At 38.9% G+C, this 14,094-nt stretch overlaps 1 protein-coding gene and 1 long non-coding RNA gene across 4 annotated transcripts in view; both read left to right on the forward strand.

Moving 5' to 3' along the window:
* The window catches only part of MKLN1 (muskelin 1), a 393,778-nt gene that overhangs the window by 199,949 nt on the left and 179,735 nt on the right, over positions 1–14,094 (forward strand). The window lies entirely within an intron of this gene.
* Positions 5,322–13,614, forward strand: LOC126012281 (uncharacterized). The gene is made up of 3 exons (XR_007496804.1): positions 5,322–5,351; positions 6,243–6,336; positions 13,471–13,614. It is a non-coding gene; the product is annotated as an uncharacterized LOC126012281 (long non-coding RNA).

A 14,094-nucleotide genomic window follows, 5' to 3' on the forward strand; every position in this document is an offset into this window, starting at 1 on the left:
TTTTCTAAATTCTTAAATGTAGGTAGCTTTGACGTCTCCTTTGACCAAAGTAATGCAGCTAAAGTAATTAAGTATCAATTCACAACAAATATAAAATTTCACACTTCTATAGTCAAACACACACACACATTATACCCCATCTCTGATATGAGAGAACAGATAATGGCTAGCCTGCCAAATGATAGATAAATGGAGGTAAGTTCAACAGTCTCAGACTATCAGGACACCAGTCAGTCTGCTAAATGGCAGCATGCATGAATGCACCTAACCAAAATCATCTGGGAAGCTAAAGAGAAGGTTCAAAGGGCAGAACAGGGGCTGAAGAGATATTACAGCTGGGAGGGCACTTACCAGCACAAGGCCAATTCTGTTTCAATTCCAGCACCACACAAGGTCTCCCAAGCACCTCCAGGAATGATCCCTGAGCACAGAGCCAGAAGTAAGCAGGCTGTGGCCCCCAACCAAAACGAAAGTCTGAATGTATGCTTTTCATGTAGGACTGGATTCAATGAGTAGCACCACATACTCCTCCAAATGCCACAGGGAGAGATCCTTGAGCACAGAGCAAGGAAAAACTCCTAAGCACAGCTGGGTGTAGCTTAAAAACTAATAATAAAAAGTAAAACTAATATATAATCGACTGGGCCCAATTCAGCTTTGCAGAACTACCCAATCAAAAGTTAATATCATGTTACTGAATTTTAGGGCTAATTATTCTTTATTCTATTTTTTAAATTTCTATTTATTCATTGATTTTGACAGAGCACCATGAATTGCAAAGTTATAGTTTTAGACATACAATAATTTCAGTCCTAATTCCACCACCAGTGTCAACTTCTCTCCACCATGGAGACTAAGCCATCTTTAGCCTTAATAGAGAAAGCTGAGTCAAAACTTTTGTTTTATTTGATTATTTACTTATTTTGATTTGGGGTCCACATCAGTGATACTCAGGGGTTACTCCTTGTTCTGCACTTAGGAATTACTCCTATACTCATGGGACCATATGGATGCTGGTAAATGCCTTACCTGCTGTACTACTGCTGTGGAACCAATTGTAATTTTAATTAATTAATTGATTTTTTGGTTTTGGACCACAACCAGTGGTTCTCCTGACTCTTCACTCAGAATCACTCCTGGTATGCTTGGGGCTTGGGGACCATGAGATGCTGAAGATCAAACCTGGATCAGCCACGTGCAAGGCAAGAGTGCTATTGCTCTGGCTCTGTTTTATTTATTTTTTAATGTAAACACCATGGTTACAAGGTTGTTCACAATAGTTTTATTTTTTTTCTCACAGATAAAGCTGTTCATGCTTGAGTTAGTCATACAATGTACAAGAACCTTCACCAATGTGCATTTCTCACTATCATTGCCAATAGTTTCCCTCTCCCCTCCCTGATACTCTCTTCTCTTCCACCCACTTTCCCTCACCTGTTCTGGGGCAGGCATTCTCTCTCTCTCTCTTTCTCTCTCTCTCTCTCTCCCCCCCCCCCCGTGGTTTGCACTACTGTTAATAAAGGGGTTCTATGCATGTCCCTTTCATAGTAGATCCTTCTCTACCTATAACTACGCTCTCCACTCTTTGTAGCAAGCTTCCTACCATAGACTGGTCCTCCTTATCCTCATCTCTTTTGTCTCTGAATATTATCCCTACACTGTCTTTTAGTTGCTTTATATCCCACAGATGATTGAGATTATTCTATGCTTATCCCTCTTCCTCGGACTCACTTCACTCACCATAATAATCTCCATGTCCATCCATGTATAGGAAATTTTCATGATTCATTTTTCCTGACAGCTGCATGGTATTCCATTGTGCAGCTGTACCACAGTTTCTTTAGCCACTCATCTGTTGTTGGGCACCTGGGTTGCTTCCAGATTCTGGCTATTGTAAATAGTGCTTCGATGAATATAGGAGTACAGAGGGCATTTTTGTATTGTGGTTTTTGTGTTCCTAGAGTATATCTCTAGAAACAATATTGCTGGATCATAGGTAAGCTCAGTTTCTAGTTTTTTGAGGAATATTCATATAGTTTTCCAGAAATGCTGGACTAGACAGCATTCCCACCAGAAGTGAATGAAAGCCCCTTTCTCCGCAGATTCATGCCAAGGGCTGATTATTCAGCAACAACAGTATTACAACAATTGAAGCAATATTATGGTCAAGTATGTTTAAATGGAAGCAGTCAGAAAAATCTGGAATGTGGGGTATTTTATATGAAAACTGGTCTGGATGCTGCACGTTGTTGTCATGAAATACAACAAAATTAAGTGAGGACACTTTTATAGATTGAAAAAAACTACGTTTTCAACCTTGGATTTAACGTCATTTTGGACCAGATAATTCTTTGAGCTGGACAGCTGTACTATGTATTTCAAAATACTTAGGAGACATCCTTGATTTTTAACTACTAGGTGTCCCTAATATCTTTAACTGTGACCTTCAACATTATTCCTAACATTGCTAAATTTTAACCGTGGGGCACTGAACCAAAAAGACAGAATTCAAATGAAGTGTTTTGATTTTCTTAAGATCTTGGATCAAACAACCAAAAAAGTGATTTTAAAGTCATCTGGGACAATTGAAAAAACCTGAACAAATAATTAAAGATATTGACTCACTGTTAATTTTTCCAGTTCTGAAAGTGGTATTTTAGTTATGGAGGAGAATGTCTTTATTCTTAGGAGGCATATGAACAATTATTTTGAGTGAATTGTCATGAAATAGTCAACTTACTTGTAAATGCTTCAGTGAATAAAAATGTGTATTTGCAGAAAGAATTAGCAAATTTGATGAAATGTTGACAGGTGGTAAAGTTAGATGATGGGTTCGGGGGCATTCATTATATCAGACTTTTGTTCTTTGTGGGTTGGGAAAAAAGTTGGTGGTAAAAAAGAGTTATTCTCTCTACTGTCTGACTCATTAGTTGAATGGCACTCAAAGAGTAAGCTTGTTTCATTGAATTGGGCACTCATTTGTGTGCTACTTGGATATTGAGGACATTCTTCTCCAATGGAGAAGAACTGGAAAGGAAAGAGGATTCTCCTTGCTAGAGTTCAACTTCCCACGAGAATCCTGGCTTCCTTTATCTTGTGTAACATCTCACAAGATCAAAAGTCTATGTGCTGGAGAGCTTGTAGGTATTTTCTAAATAGCTCTGGTAAATAGTTCCAAAATCCCAATACCCATCTATTAAGGGTTAATCTCTAAGAAATAGAAAGGACTGAGAACTCAACAAGAAAAGAAACACCTAATCCCATCAAAAAATGGAGAGAAGAAACTAACAGACATTTCCTCAAAGAAGAAATAGATAACCAAAAGGCACATGAAAAATTGCTCCACATCACTAATCATCACGGAGATGCAAATCTAAACAGTAAGGTATTACCTCACACCACAGAGATTGGCACACATCACAAAGAACAAGAACAACCAGTACTGGTGTGGATGTGGTGGGAAATAAACTCTCATTCACTACTGGTAGGAATGCCATCTAGTCCAACTTTTCTGAAAAAACAATACAGATATTCCTTTAAGACATGGACACTGAAATCCCATATGATCCAGCAATACCACTCCTAGTGATTATACCCTAGGAACACAAAATCATATCATAAAGGACACTAAGAAGTAGATGAAGAGAGACATAGGTGATATCTGGGAGTATCCTGAGTTTAGGAACTTCTTTCCCCATGGACTGGGGTATATGGATATGTTTACCCATCTGGAAACTCTCTAAACTCCATTCTATTGGTACCTTTATGGGGTACATATTACAGGATCAATGACTAACTCCATTTCTCATTCATAATTCATTACTGGAAAATAGTGAGGGTGAATGGGGATGGGAGATAAAACCTGAAAATTCCAAATTTCTGATCATTGTCTGGTGATCATCTTCCAGAAATCAACTTTATTATAACAAAAGACACTACTACTATTACCCAGAATAAGTACTAGGAATTTAAGAACTAAGGAACTGGGGTCCCAGATCAAATATTTAAAACAAGAGATGCCATTAATGATGTTATCACTTAGTAATCTATACAAGGTTTTATTTACTTGATTATCTTTAGTGAAGTAAAATAGTTTTGTATAGAAAAGTATGAGAAGATGGGGGCTGGAGTGATAGCACAGTGGGTAGGACATTTGCCTTGCACGCAGCTGTCCTGGGTTTGATTTCCAGTATCCCATATGTATGGTTGGTCCCCTAAGCCTGCCAGTAGTGATTTCTGAGTGCAGAGTCAGGAATAACCTCTGAGCACCTGCTGGATGTGACCCCCAAACAAACAAACAACAAAAGTATGAGAAGAGAGGGAGAGACAGAGACAGAGACAGAGAACACACTTTTTAGGTTGAGATATGGGTGAATCTCTAATATAGAGATAAATGCATTGCATTTTAGGAGCTGTTTCAGTAACCAGAGCAGCGACCAATGAAGTTCAAATCATTTCACAGTAAGATAGTATTATTTTTAATTTTTTATTTAAATTCTGTGGTTACAAGGTTGTCCATAATAGTTTTTTTCCACAGATAAAGCTATTTATGATTGAGTTATAGTCATATAACTCTTACCATATATATGGTATATGGTATATAGTATATATACCATATATATATGGTATATGGTATATAGTCTTACCATATATAGTCTTACCATATAGACTGGTCCTCCTAATCATCATCTCTGTTGTCTCTGGATATTATCCCTACTCTTTTAGTTGATGTATATCCCACAGATGAGTGATATTATTCTATGTTTACTCCTCCCCCCTTGGACTAATTTCACTTACCGTAATAATCCCCATGTCCATTCATGTTTAGGCAAATTTCCTAATTTCAGTTTTCCTGACAACTGCATGATATTCCATTATGTAGATGTACCACAGTTTCTTTAGCTACTCATCTGTTGTCAGGCACCTGGGTTGCTTCCAGATTCTGGCTATTGTAAATAGTGCTGCAATGAACATAGGAATGCAGAAGGCATTTATGTATTGTTTTTTGTTTTCCTAGGGTATATCCCTACTAGTGGTATTGCTGGATCATATGGGAGCTCAATGTCCAGGTTTTTGGGCCACACTTGGTGTCGCTCAGGGGTTACTCCTGGCTATGCGCTCAGAAGTCACTCGTAGTTTGGGAGAGCATATGAGACGCTGGGGGATTGAACTGCCATCGCACCGGCTCCAATGTCCAGTTTTTTGAGAAATCTCCATATTGTTTTCCAGAAAGGCTGAACTAAATGGCATTCCCACCAGCAGTGAATGACAGTTCCTTCCTCACCACATCCCCGCCAGCACTGATTGTTCTTGTTCTTTGTAATGTGTGCCAGTCTCTGTGGTGTAAGATAGTACTCATTGTGGTTTTGATTTGCATCTTCTTGATAATTAATGATGTGAAGCATTTTTCCATATGCTTTTTGGCCATCTGTATTTCTTCTTTGAAAACAATGTCTGTTCATTTCTTCTCACTTCAAGAGGACACTACAAAACAATACATATTTTAAAAATATTATAAATATATAAAGTCATAAATTCAAATGTATTTGTTAAAATAGTATATATGCTTAGATGAAAAGAATACACAGAAATAGTTAATAGCACTTTCCTTGGAGTGAAAAACTTTCTCTTTCCATTTCAAAACTTTCAAAAGTTTGAGTTATTCTATGTGTTTTACTTTAACTATGAAAACTGTACAGATTGTGATTTGAAATAACTTTCCAAACCCATTCTGATAGTTTTATTTTGATAAAATAATGAAAGTAGAAACTATTTTAATTATGGGAATAGTTTGAAAGTGTGAACACTTTGATTTTTAGCAGCAAGGTATGCAAGTAGGATTGAGCCACTGCAAATGGAGGATTTTTAGAATCCTAGGAATATAAGAATAATCACCAACTTTTTTGTTTTGGGGCCACACCCAGCATTTGCCAGGGGTTATTCCTGGCTGTGCACTCAGAAATTATTCCTGGTAGGTTCAGGGGACCATATAGGAGTCCAGGGGGTCAGTCTCGTGCAAGGGTCATGACCCGGGTCAGTCTCATGCAAGGTAAACGCCTTACTCACTGTAACTCACTATAACTGCTCAAACGCAATCAACAACTTTTTAAAGAGTCATTGACTCTTCTAACATTGCTCAGACCAACCCTTCAGTTAGACTCCTATTGTAAATCTACAATGGCACAGGAAGATAAAAAACAATGTGAGTTTTTTTCTCGTTGTTTCTCTCTCCCTCTTTCCAGATTTCCTCTCTCCCTCTTTCAAGAATAAGAAGGTTAAGATACAAACATGAAACAAAAGTACTAAGCTGTGGGGAAAATGTGTAAAGGGTCTTGGGTAAGTCTTTCTCTTTATAAATGTGCCATATTGATATTTGGCTGATATTTAAAAACCCCAGGCACCAATCTTAAAGATCAGTTTCTCCCAGGAGATCACCTTGTGGTCCCAGAAAAGTGGCACACTGAGTTCCTGGTACAGACTTTTTAATTCTTATTAGTCAGCTCACAGCTGTATCTTTGGGAAGGGAAAAATCTCAAGTGCTTTTGGTTGGTTTCACCAGTAAGCTAAAAACAATTTTTCCTTTTTTTCATAGTTCCCATTATTTACCAGTTTCAAAGTAATAAAGCATGCCTATCATTGAGGATATTTCACCTGAAATTTCCAGTTGTCTACTCAGCTTATTTACCTGATTTCCACTTGGCCTGTCTGCTCAGACTTGTTATAGTAGAAGAAGGCTCAGCCAGTTACCCTAGTTTGTCACTGAATTGATGGTGCAATTTTTGCCCGGTGGTTGATGATCCTAGGTTGTTCAGGGGCATGATTAAAAACACAGGTCAACTACCAAGTGAGACACTGGATCAGATCAAGGTTTGTTTGTTATTTCTTAGGTTAAGTAAGGACATTAGGTAAATGAACAAATTTGTTATTGGAGAGTTGCTATGAATACTGAAGATGCACATACAGGATTATTATTGTACATTGGCTTATGACAGCTGGTCTTGATTTAGTTATTTCCTCAAGAAGACACTCTGAACAATTATTTAAATGCTTCCCTGCTGCAATTACAATAATGATGATGATGATGATTTTGCAACTGAATATGCAATTCAGGGCGCGTACACTCAACTACTGTTTTTAGCTTGTTTCTCTTTTTACATTAATATCAACTGCTGTTGTCAGGATTATTGAGAAACAGAGTCATGCTGTTATTGAGGATCACTGAACTACATGAGAAAAAATCCTAAGGTCATTAATACAGGAAGGTATAAGAAACTTTTGATTTAATCATGTTTAAAGAATTAGCATATTTAAGGAGCAAGTTTTTGTTTCTTCTTGGAAAGAGAAACACTGTGTTTTCAGAATTTTAAAAGGCTTTTGTTGTATTAGTCTTCATTTTGTTTGGAGGCAGCACTCAGCAGTGCTCATGGCTTACTCCTGGCTCTGTGCTCAAAATCACTCCTGGAGGTGTTCAGGGGACTATGTGATGCCAGGAATTAAATTTGGGTTGGCTGCATGTAAGGCAAGCACCTATTTTTTTATAATTTTTTATTTTTCATTATGAGAACAAAGATGCAAAGAAAGAGGACAAGGTAAAGTTACAGTGGAAGGACAATCACCCATAACATAATTCTCAGAAGTCCCCTTGCTGATATCTTAACTTTGAAATTTCAGCCAAAGAACATTAAGATAAATAAGACAGAATCCATGTACAATTACTTTGTCCCTCAATTCCCCAGATTGTAACACATTATAACATTTCTTAACAGCACACAAGGCAATCTAAAGCCATAAAACTTACGTAACTCCTTAAACATTACAGGCATAGTATTTTTCTACATTTCCATGTACATGCATATTAGCTTAAGTTAACCTCAAATTTTAAGTGGGTTCTTTTTAAGGATTAGAGTTAAAGGAGCACAGTAAAAATGGTGTTAGAGTGGCAATTGTTGTTTGCATGGGCCCACCAAAATATGAGGGACATGGAAAGGAATAACCTTGGCCTAAATACAAAGAGACCCGACCCCTGAAGTTTCCTGGCACAAGACCAACTCTAGGCTCCAGGCAAGCTAGATCGTCCAATCCAAGACATTGTCTGTAGTCCGTCCCATCACACTTTTATTTTTCACACAGTCTCTGTTGTTGGTATCATGTTTCTGTATTAAAGATCCTGGAATCTGCATATCCTACATTGAAGTCAGGATGTGGAGCGTCCTCTCGTTTCACCTCACAAAGGGCAATGCAAGGAGCCCTGTCCTGTAAGCAGGTCGTTGTTGTTGTTAAGTCTTCTCAGCATTAAGGGAAGTCTCTTTTGAGCAGGTCGATGTCTGAGCAGTGGTAGGGTCTTCCGTGGTAGAGGATTACTTCCAGGTGATGTTATAGACAAGTCTGGATGTTTCATGGATGGCTTCCCTGGTTTAGGGGTGAATGGAAAATGCCCTTTCTTCTGAGGTCTGTGCCAGGTCTTTATGTCAATATTCAGGGTGTAAGGTCCCTTTGCAAGCACCTATTTTTAATTTTTCATTTAATTTTGTTTATTTTTTTATTTAGTGAACTTACAAAATTATTCATGATTAGGTTTCAGGCATACAAGTTTCAATACCTATCCCATCACCAATATCCAAAGGCAAGTACCTTACATGCTATACTTTATCTTTGGACCCAAAAATTGATTTTAAAATTTAAAACAAAAAAGTCTTAAAAAGTAAAAATATCTATCAAAATATATACTTATATGTCTACAAGTATCGTCAATTGAGGAGCTGAATTTGGTAAAGATGATGAAGAGATAGGTGTTATAAGGAGGAGATAAAAGAGTGTAAAACAGTGGTCCTCAAACTATGGCCCACGGGCCACATATCGTATTTGTATCTGTCTTGTTTCTTCATTGCAAAATAAGATATATGCAGTGTGCATTAGAATTCGTTCATAAGTTTTGTTTTTACTATAGTCAGACCCTCCAATGGTCTGAGGGGCAGTGAACTGGCCCCCTGTTTAAAAAGTTTGAGGACTCCTGGAAAAGAATTGAAATTATTTTGTTAGTTTTGGTTACACCTCATGGCACTCAGGGGTTACTCCTGACTCTGCACTCAGAAATTGCTCCTGGTAGGCAAAGGGGACCATATGGGATGCTGGGGATTGAACTTGGGTTTGTCCCAGGTTGGCAAATACTGACCACTCTGCTATCACTCCATCCCCAGAATTGATATTATTGCAGAAGGAATAAGAAGGTCCAAGAAGCATAAAAGATAAAGGAGTAGGTAGAATAAGAGAACAATTAAAAGGTGAGAGAGAAAAGAATGAGAAGCTAGGTAGAAGAAAGATGAGATAGGAGAGAAATGGAGGAAGAGAAGAAAAACTATTGCGGGGGATTTCTTCTTTTCTAAAAATGATTTTGTTTTAAAAATAAATGTGGGGCTCTGTCATTGTATTAATATTACCCTCACCTGTTACCCATTCTTTTTGAAATATTGATGAACTATTCATTCTATAATGACAAAGATGGTTTTAATTGTGGATCTGGTGGACAAGGTGGGGAAATTGAAACAGAAATATTCCAGTTAATGTGCAAGCATTACATCTGACTTCGTGTGTGTGTGTGTGGGGGGGGGGTAGGGGCTATGCCTCACAATTCTGGGTCTATTCCACATTGGGTGCTCAGGAGCTCATGCAGTGCTGGAAGATCGAATCTGGGGTCCCCACCTGCAAAAGCATGTGCTTAAGTTTTTGGTCATCTTCCCAGGCAAGAATCTGCTTTCTCTTTTTTATTTTTTTGTACTTTTTTTGGGTAGGAGCAGCATATCTGGCTGTGCTCAGGGCTTATTTTTGGCTATTTGCTCACTCCTGGCAGCTCGTGCGGGGGGGGGGGGGGCGGCGGCGGGACGGGGGGAGAGAAACACCTGGGGTGCCAGGAATCAAACCCAGATGGCCACATGCAATGTAAATATTCTGAACCTGCTATAAAATTGTTCAGACCCCTGGAATCTGCTTCCTTAATATTGACAACTCAAGAGAAATTCCAAAAAGGAGAGGAGGGCTCAGTTATAACCTATGGGCAGTGTCCTGTTTGCTACTATCCTAAGACTTAAGGAGGAAAAAAATTTCAATTTTGGAAATACTCAGAAATCTCTTGAGAAATTAAAAAAAAATAAACAAAAAAACTCCATCAATGCTTAGATTTCATCTCGAACAGGTAATGGGCTTAGGATGTGGTTTAAAAGTTCTTCATGTGATTCCAATGTTCATCTAAGAGCCACTTACTTGGAGGTTTTCTTCTGAATGTGCTCACCAGAGAATTCCATTATATAACTGGTTATTTGGGACACAGAAGACCCAAACATAAAATGGAAGAAATTAAACCAAAGACTAGAGTTGCTCAAAGTTTGTGCTACATGATTAGAAACTGGTATTGCTGCAAACTGGTTGTGGAGGTGCGAAAAGGAGAAAATTTTGAGTTTATTTAGAAATAAAAACAAGGTGCGGAGAGATAGCATGGAGGTAAGGCGTTTGCCTTTCATGCAGGAGGTCATCGGTTCGAATCCCTGCGCCCCATATGGTCCCCCGTGCCTGCCAGGAGCAATTTCTGAGCCTGGAGCCAGGAATAACCCCTGAGCACTGCCGGGTGTGACCCAAAAACCACACAAGCCTGTTTAGAGTACAGACGGGGGTCGGGTGGGGAGGAGGGAGACTTGGGACATTGGTGATGGGAATGTTGCACTGGTAATGGGTGGTGTTCTTTACATGACTGAAACCCAAACACAATCATGTATGTAATCAATGTGTTTAAATAAAAAAAAAGAAAGAAAGAAAGAAAGAAAGAAAAATAAAAACAAACAGGAAGAAAATTAATGAAAAGTATCAACTAGTTAAGGACAATCTCTAGGGACTAAGAGAAAGAGCTTACGAGATTGATCACATGTTTTGCATGAAAGAAACATAGGTTGGATCTCCAGTGCTGAATGACTCCCTAAGTCCTGTTGGGAGCAATAACTGAGCATTATGGGGTGCAGCCCCTAAACAAAAACAAACATAAAAAGAAAGGCTTTTTTTTTGGGGGGGGCACACCTAGTGGCGCTCAGGGGTTAATACCGGCTCTGTGCTCAGAAATCGCTCCTGACAGGCACAGGGGACCATATGGGATGTTGGGATTCGGACCACCATTGGTCCTGGGTTGGCTGCTTGCAAGGCAAACGCCCTACCACTGTGCTATCTTTCCTGCCCCCGCAAAAAAGGTCTTAATAAAAATCTTAATAAAAATTATTTGAGGAATAAATTGACTTGAGAGTATCTGGTATCTCTCTGAAGATAAGCTTGAGAGAACCATCAGACTGCTCTGAGGAGAAAGAAGTAGGAGAAATGGAATGTCTGACAGAATTCAGCTCAGTCCCTTCCTCCATTGGAAAACCCTTCATTTCCTCACTCTCCCATCTGCTTTCCAAGTTGAATATGAATCTGTGTCTCTTTTATAGCATGGAACCATGTAGAATTTACCCCACCCCACTCTCTTGTTTTTATCATTCTCTGGTTTTCTTTGTCCAGTTTCCTGTCTCTGTGTCACCCAGAGATATTTAACTTGCTTTTCATCAGTCTAATGAAGAACTCTAAGGGGAAAGTAGAGGGAGAAGCTGTCCTCCATGAGCTCAGCCCTTTCATGCCAGCTCATATAGATGTATTTCCATTTATAATGACCATTGGACTTAAAGTTCTTAACCTAGGAAGGAATTCTATGATGGCTTTAATGGGAAATAAAAGAAATGATTGTTTTTAAGGGATTCACAGGAGCCAATAACTAGACAACATCAGAATTGTATCTGGATGGTCCAAAAATGCTCTAAGTATAGCTTTGATGAAAAAATTAACAATCGAGGGGCTGGAGCAATAGCACAACAGGTAGGTAGGGCATTTGCCTTGCAAGTGGCTGACCTGGGTTCGATCCCTGGCATCCTATATGGTCCCCAGAGCCTTCCAGGAGTGATTTCTGAGCAGTGTCAGGAGTAACCCTGGAGCACTGTTGGGTGTGCCTCCCCCCACAAGAAAAAATAACAAAAAGAAATTAACAACTGATGGTGGTCTTATGGAGTTAAAACTACTGCCAACACCAACTTACCCACCATTACTTTATGTTTTATATAGCAATAATTCCTGCATGTCTTCATTTAATAGCTGACAACTTGATATAACTTTCATAATAATGAGTATTCTTAGCACTTGGCATAAAGTAGGTGCCCAAGAAAGGCTTACTAAATGAAAATTTAAGCAGTCCACATAACAGAGAATATAACAGCAAACAGTAAAAAACAGGGAAAAAAGAGAGGAGCTAGTTTCTTACCTTCTTCTGAAAGATAAGATTGAGTACTTGTTTTGGCAATGGGACAAAAGTATGGACATATCCTAAAACAAGCCCTTAGCTTCAAATATTTATACTCCAAAGACTGATCTCATATTTCCTAAAAGGTCTTTTGATTCCAAATACACTAGGAATCATGGGGCCAGAGAGACAGCACAGTGGTAGGGTGTTTGCCTTGCACGCAGTCAACCCAGGACTGCTGGTGGTTCAATTCCTGGCATCCCATATGGTACCCCCAGCCTGCCAGGAGAGATTTTTTGAGCTCAGAGCCAGGAGTAACCCCTGAGCACTGTCAGGTATGAACCCCAAAAAACAAACAAACAAACAAAGCAAATATATGAGAAATCAGTGTCAAACGTTTGTTGGAATATTATTTTTGTCAGTTTCATTTAGATGTGGTAATTTGCAAAGCAACCCCAAGTAGTTGACAATTCGTTCATAGTTGTGTGTTCTTCAGACATTTCCTGGGATTCCTGTCCACCTCCTATACAGTTGGCAGTGTTTGCCAAACCAGGATATGTGCTCACCTGGGATTAACTTGGAACTAGTAGTATTTTGTTGTGTCTAGGATTGTTTAAATCCTAAAAGGATGAAGGCTAGCCCTACTTAATCCAGAAAATAAAAATGTAGTAACTCATAATTTAAGAATTAGTGGGCACTTAAATATCATCTATATGATATGGATGAATGAGGACTTGGCAGCTTGGACAGATCCAAAAACATGTTCGGTGGCCTGGCATCTGGGAAGCCTGGTTTAGAACATGCATTTTCTATGTGGATCAAACTGTGCCAGGGTCTTCTGGATTTATATCTAAGTAAATTTAAGTGTTTAAGTTCCTATTTTTTTTTCTTTTTGAAGCTATTTTCCTTAGTCAGAGATTTCCTCATTTTCCTTCAAGCTTGCTTCAAGGTCACAGCTCAGAGCAAAGGGTTTATAAAAACAAAATAAAACAAAACAAAAAACAACTAGGCACGTATGCGAAGAATCACTGCCAGTTCCTGCACCTCCTGTGTCCTAGCTCCAATCAAGCTCAGCAAGCCATGGGAGGGGCAAAGAGGTCCCTGGAACCAAGAATTTCTAGGTTCTGATGCCAAATGGCTCAAGATGAATTGTCTGCCTTCTCCAGCAGGCTGAGGCTGTTGCTGCTGCTGCTGCCACCTCCTGGGAGAAGACAAACCGAGCTTTCTACCTGAAGCCAGGCCAGTTTTCACCTGTGGTTTGGACAAAGACCTGCTGAGGCTGTGTTGAAGTTCCTTTGACGTAGAATATCAAGAGAATATCCTTTTATTGAGCAAACAATACGTTGTATTTTCTTCTTATAGTCTCCTTTTGGCAGTTTTCTGCTCAAAGAAATGATTTCAAATAAGAGTAACCAAGTTGAAGTGAGTTAGTTGAAATAGACAGCTAAAAAAGGCAGAATCAGTAATGGCAGGAATAATCAGATTCTGTTTCATGCATGGCCTTCTGAACTTTGACTCCTGGCGTGATGCTAGGAAAGCCTGCATCTGAGAACTGTATAATAGAAAGAAGCGACATATTATTTTGGTGTAAGTTAACTTCTAAATTATTTGCAGGGCTATTGTGAAGACAAATTGACATAAATTCAGTAGAAATTTTATCAGGGACATCTTCTAATCCCCATGATATTTCTCATCATTTACTAACCAGAAAAAGAGTGTGGGAACTCCCAACCACCGCTTTATTACTATTGAGGTGCACAGTTTCCATCTGTGTTAATTTTTTTTTAATA

This window comes from Suncus etruscus, chromosome 1, assembly GCF_024139225.1.
Source record: "Suncus etruscus isolate mSunEtr1 chromosome 1, mSunEtr1.pri.cur, whole genome shotgun sequence".
Classification (NCBI taxonomy): Eukaryota; Metazoa; Chordata; class Mammalia; order Eulipotyphla; family Soricidae; genus Suncus; species Suncus etruscus.